This window comes from Chrysochloris asiatica, unplaced genomic scaffold, assembly GCF_000296735.1.
Source record: "Chrysochloris asiatica unplaced genomic scaffold, ChrAsi1.0 scaffold00096, whole genome shotgun sequence".
In the NCBI taxonomy this organism is placed as follows: Eukaryota; Metazoa; Chordata; class Mammalia; order Afrosoricida; family Chrysochloridae; genus Chrysochloris; species Chrysochloris asiatica.
Genome location: NW_006408614.1, coordinates 6,018,281 through 6,025,685, shown reverse-complemented (window position 1 = coordinate 6,025,685; position 7,405 = coordinate 6,018,281).

Below are 7,405 nucleotides of genomic sequence, written 5' to 3'. Positions count from 1 at the left end.
ATCTTCTGTGCTGACTTCTCTCTACCTTGTATTTAATTGAACCAGTAGGTTCCCTTGGAAGCTACTGTTTCGATTGAATCTTTTTTTAAGGTATCCTAATTGTGGCGCTGTGGATTAATGTGCCAGACTGCAAAGCTGTTTGAACAGCAAGGGTGGCTGTTCAAGCTCAGCAGTCGCTCCTCGGAAACCTTGCATAGGGTCACTATGGGTAGGATCCGACTCGACAGCACTTAACAACAACAACAATTGTGGTGCTATGGGATTAAGCGCTGGACTGCAAGGTCAATTTGAACCACAAGGTCAGTGGTTCAAATTCATCAGCTGCTCCTCAGAAACCCTATGCTGGGTCACTATGAGTTGGACTCCACAGCACTTAACAACAATGAGATTAGGAGTCATGGTGTGGTGCTGTGGGTTAATGCACTGGACTGCAAGATTGGTTTGAACTGCAAGGTTGGCGATTCAAGCTGGAATCCGAGTCATTATGAGTTGGAATTGGCTGGACAGTACTTAACAATAATAATGAGGTTAATACAGGTGTATTCCTGAGAGAACTTGTCTAGTCATCCACTGATCGCAGAGACATGTTTAAATGTGTTTTCTTTTAATAAACCCATGTGTGTATAAACTGGAACCCTAGTAGCAATACTTTTTGACTTACCCTCATATGTATTACTGATATACATATATATATATATACATAAGTGACAGCATAGTTTGCTGTAATTATTACAGACACAGAAACAATGAGTTCATTTGGAATTTAACATAAATGCTAAAGAATACTGATGTTTACCATAAATCTGTAGTGTGAATAGTCCTAAATAGTTCCCTGGAGGGGCTGACAGAGGGATGTATTCGTTTCAGCTCATCAGCAACACTTCTTCCCAATAATCCTTTTGATAAAAGCAAGCAGAGAGCAACACACAGAGAATCTACAGACAGGAACCGGACTAACTATCTATGGTTGCTAAGAAACACCACCCTCCAAGGTACAAATGTCAATGAAGGTGTGATTGAGACCTTAGGTGGGAGGAAACACCTGTGGCCAGACAGTGAAGAAATAACCTGAGAAGGAGGCAGATGGAAAGGCAGTGTGGTTGTCTTGGGGTATCCCAGAACCCATCTGAACACAGAATGCAGACAGAATAAGGGAGACACATGGGTGTGAACTGGAATAAAAATCAAGACAAAACACAAAGAAGTCTCGAGTAAGCAGTAGAGACATGCATTCAGGTAGCTGGAGAAGTAGAGTCCTCTCTGGGAACCTAGATTATCTATAGATGGAGATTCCTGTCACCTGTCAGCCATGCCAACCAGAAAAGAAAGAAGTGTTTCTTAAGGCGCCACCTTGAGTTGGAAATTGTTAAGCTGCAATGTGTGCTAGCTTTGAAGGACAGGTCTGGGCAGATAAATGGTCAATTTGTTATGAGTTAGATGCATGGCTGTTGTCATTTTTATTACAGGTCTGGTGGAAGGTGGGCAACCCTTCAGAGGACAGCCCCTACCTTCCCCGTGGGAGACTGGAGTTGTGTGAGGCTAGACACATGGGGGTTCAGTTGGAGCCAGAGGTATGCGGTATGCATGGTGAAGTTTCATAAGGTGGCATGGATTGTATATAAGCTTCTTCCTATATGCCAAGAAGAAGCTCTGGTGGTACGATGGTTAAGCATTTGGTTACTAACTGAAAGATTGACAGCTGGAATCCACCCCCTACTCCATGGGAAAAGGCCTGGAAATGTGTTTGCATGAATGTTGCAGCCTAACGCAGCCCGCGGGGCAATTCTACTCCACCCTAGAAAGTCACCATGAGTCAGAGTCGATTCCACAGCACAACAGCAACGACTCGTAGGGCCAGAGCTTTGAACAAGTGCACAGAAGAAAAGAAGGCTTAGCAGTAAGCAATGTGACATTAGCACAGACGTCCTTGTGCTGAAAGATGCGCCCCACAGGAGAGGATTCTGGAGCCTAGTATGTGGGGTATGGGGCAGTAGAATAAGCACTGGACTGCTAACCACAAGGTTGTCAGTCCAAACCCACCAACTGCTTCAATGGAGAAAGATGAGGCTTTCTGAAACATAAAGACACCACAGAAACCCTATGCAGGGACACTAGGAGTCAGAATTGACTCGATGGCCGTGTGTTTGGAGAACAGGTCTTTGCCTTCAGTCTGTCTCACAGTCATCCTACCCGCCACCTGACCTCTCTTCCATGTCCCCAGCCTCCTCCTCCTCTTGGGAGATGCTTGACTTGAGTTTATCTTCCACCATATTCTGGTCAGACCCATAGCTATTTCTAATGACTAAATGACTCTCAACCCTTAATTTCAAACCTATTTTTCTTGTTTCCCAACTATTGCAAGCAACTGGTCCACCTGAGAATCACCAATTCACTTCACCCTCCAAAGAATATCTACCTTCAAATTTCTAGTCACTGTCTGGATTGTTCTTCCCCAAACCTCTTCTACTCTCATTTCCTGTCTTGACCAATGGCTCTACCACCTAGCCTGAGGTCACGAGAAACCAGAATGTCTTACTTGAATCTTTCTTTCTGTCTCCGTCTCTCTCCTTACCACTCTACTACCCACAAGTGCTATTTCCTAATCTCCTTAATCCCCTTCTGCTTCCCCACCCAAAGACCCTTTCCTAAATTATATCATAGTGCTTTATTCCCTCTTAACTAGCATAAAAACATTGCTCAAATCTTTCCCAACCTCAGACCCCTTCCTTTGTATCATTTCTCTCTAATGTGCCCCAGGTACCTTTTTAAAAATTCAAATGTAATTGTCTTCACCCTTTGACTAAATGCCTTGCCACCATCTGCAAGGTCTATGCCCCTGTAACTCTTGCCTTTGAGGGTCTTCCCAGATTGCTGTGCCCAGACACCTCGGATCCTCCAGCAGGGCTTTGAACCAGTTCATTCCAGTTCAACCTCCTACTCAGAATTTGCATTTACACCCAAGATATACTTAATCAGAATTGACATTTTAACCAGACCCTGAAAGGAGTCCTGGTGGGGCACTGTGGGTTAATGTGCTGGACTGCGAGGTCAGTTTAAACCATGAGGTTGGCAGTTCAAGTTCACCAGCCACTCCTCAGAAACCCTATACAGGGTCACTGTGAGTCAGAACTGACTCCACGGCACTTAACAACAACAGCAACATAGATTCTTACAGATCAATTAGATTCCCCAAGTGATTCTTATAGATTCTTACTGTATTGTTTTTAAATGCCATTGAGTCCATTTGAACCCATAGAGATTTTGTATAGGGTTTCCAAAGAGCAGCTGGTGAATTTGAACTGCCAACCTTGTGATTCAAACAGACCTTGTAGTTCCGTGCTTATCTCACAGTGCCACACCAGGACTCCAGAGATACTTTTAACACTTATTACAGTGTAAATTCTGATTCACTGGAAAAGGGAATTATCAGTAGGGGGATGCAACGGGAATGAACCAGTTCCGTGCCCTGCCTTCAGTTGGCCTGAAGAACTTGTAGTCCATCAAACATGAATGTTCTTTGATGCTTCTGTGCCTTTGCATGTGCTAGTCCTGTTGACCAACATGCCCTTTCCTTCATTGCTCGCCCCCTCACCCTCACAGTTTCACCTAAACACAGCCTTCTCAAAATTTGCTGGGCTCCCTTCTCTGCTTCCAATGTTAGCGATTACTGTGATTTTTTTTGTTGTTGTTGTTGATGTATTTGTTCTCACAGAGTAGGAATGCTTACATTTTCTGATTAGCACAATCCCTGGCAGGTGGCATATGTTTGCACAAAAATAAATGTTTGCAGAAGGAGTCTGTGCATGGGTGTCTGAAGATCTGGTATCATTGACCAGAGTTTTATAGGGAAAACAATGACCAGATGTTAGAAATGGTGCATTCTTCAGAAAACACCTCAAGTCACTCTATTACAGAATTAAGCCAAGCAATTCACCTTCACCTGAGTTCAAGTAACCCCTGAGGCTGGGTAAAGTAATGGGATGCCAATGAGTTATTGCAGCTTTTTGCAAATGGGAAACTAGGCATTTAACAAAACAGTTCATCAGTGTGAAATGTGATAAGCTAACTAATTAAAGCTTTCTCCTTTGCAGGAATGCCCTCAATGTGACAACAACAACTGAGGACACCTCTAACAGGAAAGCCGTTGGTGACTGAACCCAGTGGTGTATAAAGGAAGTGGCAAAGATGTGGGCCAAGGTCAGCATCACTTCCTGTCTCTCTCTGTTGATTGATCCCTCAGGCAATTTGGTCCTTTCAACAGCCCTTAGATTCTAAGTGATTGTGACACAACTTTAGCACTAAATACAATCATTTTCAGGAAAAGAACAGGGACAGAGGATGGAAAATGGCGAGGCTATAAAAGGGAGGAAGGAGAAGAGCAGTCGGTCAGAGGAGGCAGGAGGCAGGCAGGGAATGGGAGGGTGCAGCTGGCGGTTGCAGGGGTGGAGATGAACATTGTTGTTGTTGTTGTTGTGAGGTGCCCTGGAGTCAGTTCCGACTCACAGCGAACCTCTGCACAACAGAACCAAAGTCCTCAGGCCTGTACCGTCGTCATAATCGGTGCTATAGCTGTTACCATTGTTTCAATCCATCTTGTTGGGGGTCTTCCTCTTTTTTGTTGACCCTCCACTTTGCCAAGCACGATGTCCTTTTCAGGGGTTGGTCCCTTCTGATAACATGTCCAATCTCCTGCTATCCTCACCTCTAAAGAGCATTCTAGCTGCTCTTCTTCCAAGACAGCTTTGTTTTGGAAAGTCCAGGGTACTTTCAATATTCTTCGCCAACATCATCATTCAAAGGCATCTATTCTTACTTGGTTTTTCTCATTCATTGCCAGCTTAAATTCAGAGTCCAGGAGTGTCAGGTTTTCAGGGACCCAAAGTGAGGAAAACAGGCTCAAAGAGGATGCCTCGATGTCCACCTCAGGAGTTGGCTAGAAAACCTCTTCACTTATTTTTCTTACCTGTTAAGTCCTCCCATAAGAAGCTCTGGTAGTGTAGTGGTTACAAATCGGGCTGCTAACCTCAAGGTCAGCAGTTTGAAACTACCAGCTGTTCTGTGGGAGAAAGATGAGGCTTTCTGCTCCCATAAAGATTTACAGCCTTGGAAACCCTGTACAAGGTCACTATGAGTCGGGACCGACTCCACGGCATATAACAACAAGTCCTCTCATTACAGCTTTCAGTCTGTTTCCCTCAGATAGCCTTCCTTCCTCCATTTTGTTTCTTTACAGTTCTGTCTTTTAAACCACAACCAGAGATTTCTGCCTCAAAAGTAAATTCTATTAGACTACCTTCTGTGTTTCTTTCTTCCTTTTTTCTTTATTTCTTCCTTTCTTTCTAAAGAAGGACATGTTAGCAGATTTTTTTATGTAGATAATGCCTGATTTTACATGATGTACAATTTTCCCTATTCTTGCTCTTCAGCCATTCTCATCATTGGTGCTAATGCACACCCATAATAAACAATGAGGACACTTCCGGTGTAAGCTTGATGGTCAAAGAGCAGTAAAAGTAACATCTCATTGACTTCCTAATTTTTGTTTCTCTGACAACTAATGGTTCTGAGAATTTCTTTGGATTCTTTCATTTTGAGATGTTTCTTCTTGAACACATTTGTTCAAAACTGTCCTTTTCCCATTTTCTCCCATCAGGATGCTGTGATTTCTTTCTTGACTTGTGGGAGTTTGATGGGCTCCACAGTGTGGCCTGCTGTCTGGGGTACGTATTGTAAGAATCCTCACCTTCTCTGATATCTATCTTGATTGGGCCCATACTGTCCATGCCAATGTTAATATAATAGAATTGACCACCTTGTGCCTGTGGTTTGGCTTTTGAAGTCTTCGTGCCAATGCATCCCTAAGTCACAAGGCATTTTCTCCTTTATTTTCATCAATTTACTTTGCAACATTAACTCCTATATTGACATTCTGCCCACTCTGTCAAGCTCTCTCACACACACACAAGACAAGGAAAGACCAAAGTCTGACTGATGGAGCCGTCTAAAAATACAAAAAGAAAGTGTATGCTTTACCTAAACAGCAAAAGGACTAGTCCCAAGGGTGAGTGGCCTTATAAATTCACCAAAGGATGGTGAGTGACCACAGGAGGGAGAGTCCCAGGGTCTGTAGACCATACAGATCATGACCACCACTACCATCACCATGGGCACCATCTCTGAATAGGAAGAAGTCACACCTGAAGAGGAAGTTCCTTGAGCTGAAATCCATCAGTTCTGATACCGTGAAGGAGGAAATGGAGACATGATGACTAGGAGCCTAATCCTCTTATTGTCAACTTCCCACCAACAGGGCTTTTGTCTTGCTCACATGGTACCCTGACAATACTGGAACCAATAGTCCAAGCGACTACTGCCAATTTCCATAAAGTAGCAGCAAATGCCTGTGCCAACGTAGCATGTTGTTGTTTGTTGAGAGCCGGCCTCGACAAGGGGGTTTCGTTCACGAAGGACGGAGATCTGGTAGCGACAGAGATAGAGAAAAAGTACACACAAAGACACAACAAGAGAGACAAGAAGACACCCCTAGACCAGAGTGGATGTGACACTGGTGGGCAGACCCTGGACTATGGGCATCGTGGCTCCTGCAGGCAGTAAAGCACCGCCCTGAAAACCTTAACACATGCCTTGCCAGCTGTAACACCTTGTATGCCAGCCATAACGCATGGCAAACGGGCTTTGGTCTGCGCCTCCGTTTTATTTTGGGGAGGAGCTTTGCACAAAGGAAGGTGGGGTTTATTAAGACGGGGTACAGAGATGAAATGTGATTAATCATTCAAAACAGGACACAATGATTTACAGGAATCAAATTCTAGAACATATATCACAAATTGTCTTAATAATCTAACATCCATAATTTTCCAGAAATTCAAGCAAATTATTATATGGTACTTTTCAGGTTCGAATCCCAGGTCAGCAACTCGGTTTCTCAAGCCTAAATAACATACCTATAGCACCTAATCTTGAATGGGAAAAAGGTGAAAAGGATTGAAAGGAGTCCCGCTGTGTCGGCTTGCTGGCCGAGGCCTGCAGGAGGAAGCAAGATGCCTAGCTGAATGGTTTGCACCTGGGGTCGAACGGAGAAGGCAGCCACAATTGTTCTTTAGATAAAACCCCGGAATACGCCAATCTACTGAGTTAATTCCTTGGGAGAAACTTACTTTTGGAACTTTTTACAACCTTGGCTTTGGGAGCAGTGTTTTGTTTTAATATTTGTCCATGGGTATCAAGGGCTCATGTATTAAGTTAATATCAAACATAACTGAATAATTTGATAAAGAACAGTTTGGATGAGCTTGCCCAGTGGCCAGAGTTTGTTCCTCAGAGAGGTTTGTTCCCAGAACCTTGAGCACTGCCAAAACAGTGGAGACATTGAGAGAGGCACATA